This window comes from Spodoptera frugiperda, chromosome 15 (genome assembly GCF_023101765.2).
Source record: "Spodoptera frugiperda isolate SF20-4 chromosome 15, AGI-APGP_CSIRO_Sfru_2.0, whole genome shotgun sequence".
In the NCBI taxonomy this organism is placed as follows: domain Eukaryota; kingdom Metazoa; phylum Arthropoda; class Insecta; order Lepidoptera; family Noctuidae; genus Spodoptera; species Spodoptera frugiperda.
The window spans coordinates 6,866,622-6,868,936 of NC_064226.1; positions in this window are offsets into that span (position 1 = coordinate 6,866,622).

Sequence of the window (2,315 nt, forward strand, 5' to 3'; positions counted from 1 at the left end):
GGTATCAAAAGGTATTTTAATGGCTTTTCAGGAATTTTGTGGTATGTAAAGATATTCGGAATCATTTAAAACATACATAATAAACTGCATTTATTCATATTGTCTTTCTTTGTGTCCAGAAACTTATCCAACATATCCTCATCATGTAGGTACATGAGTGGAAATGCGGATACTAACATCACGTATACATTTTAATCTTGATCCGATTTAGAAATCAGTAACGATCATATGATTCAACTGTAAAACATGCCATACGAACCATAAATCACTTGTAAATTATTATTTCCCAACAAAGATAAACTTGGCGATAAACAATTCCATTCTAAGACGTAATCACCGCACATAGAGAGAGTCACAATAATTTCCGAGGTCTATTGCTCGGCGACAACCATAATAACCCATTCTGCCCAGTTGCTTGTTGTAAATGGGAAACAACGGTCTTTAGTTCACGCCAACATAACACTAGTAAATCAGGTCTTAGATACCAACTTTCAAGATTGTATAGTTATAAGAACTAGCTACTAGGTTGAAACTCGACTGTAATTTTAGATTGTAGCGTACTTCAAATAAAACATAAATAAAAGCAACACTAGGATTTTCTCCTGTGCCGTAAATGCGTTTAAAACACATAATTTTACATACATAATCATACCCAAGACCGGAACAATATCTCGTTATCAACACGAAGAATATTTTTTACATAAAGGAATCGAATCCTCCACGCATTACGCGTTAGTCAATCGACGAGCTACTGCGGCGATCTTGTCGTCATATAAATATTTATTATAACTAAAAGAATACTTACTTATACGTAACAGCAAAGCCTGATTTATGAAAATTTTGTAATTTATCAGAATATAGATCTAAAAAGCTATATGTTATACATGATGGAATATGTAGATATATTTTTTTCGTTGTAACAAGACCTATTCGATAAAGATACATCATCCGTTGAAGATTCGTTTATACGATAACTTACGTAATCTTCAGCCTAGAAGATTTTCGTAGGATTTTTTCGGGTGAGTCTCATATCACGCCTGCATCTCTCCGCTAAGTAGAAAACTCGCAGAACATAGTATTTAAAGCAGAAAGCTTGGTGTCATACCAGCTGTAAATAAACTGTGTATTAGTTGTTTAGTCCTTTGTAGAAACAAATGACGACGACAAAGAGGTTTAGTGTGCTTTTCCACCAGAGATGTGCTATGCTACGTTGCTGTGGATGCGTTTGCGTCGGGATCCAGTCATATTTAGCTAAGCTATGTTTTTTATATGGAAAGATGTGTGCCATGGATGTGTGCTGTGGATAATATCCCTACAATCCATACATTCCATACTCGAGCTGCATATTATCTTTCTCGCATCGCTACATAACTTAGTATCAGTCACATATATTTTCACAGCTTAGCTATTACATCTTCGTAGCCTAGATACATAGCATATAACCAGTGGAAAAGCACTCTGTCGTTGGCTAATCTTGTATATGAACACAAAGGTTACTTTCTTGTTAAGTGGCTACTCTTTGTCATTGAATTTTTATCAATAAAAACCTTGATATTACGTAAATATTTATTGTGTTCAAGATAAATATTAATGATTTGTAAAGAATTTCTAAGAGTTCATTGTTATAATGATAAGATTACGAGTAACAACCAGTTGTTCTTTATTTCTAAATCCTTGTTATGTTTGACGTGTGCCATCAATGTATCATGAAATGTGTTGTGTGTTAGGAATCTTCATACCATTTAGGTTCTGTGATCATTATATTTTTTAAATTAATTATGTATATTTTTTATACATTATTTAATGTTCCTTTATTTCAAGCAAACTGTGATATAAGATATAATACACAAAAAAATCATATTTATTTTAAAGAAGAAACGGTAATGGCTCCATTCCTTTCTCACAAAAAAAATATTATCATTTTAAAGGTAATTAAATTGCCTTTTACACGACTCACGTTAATAATTAATAAAATACTTGTAACAGAAAATATTTACCAAGAAATACAAAAAAACACTATAGTGGTTTCGTTTATTTTGCTACAAAGTGTACCTATATTTATAAGTATATTGTTTAATACTTCTATTAATTAATTTGAAGATATAGATCTAAAAGCGTAGTCTCTAGAATTATTTGTATATTCCACCAAACAGAAATCTTACACAACAACACAGAAAAAGATTCAACCAAAGAAACGACTCTCAAAGAAGAAGTGGTAACTTATTAAAACCAGTATTTTAATAATCGCAAACGATGTAATGCGGCAACAAAGAACGAAATATATAAAATTCAGGGGCCCCGGCGTAATCCCTGTA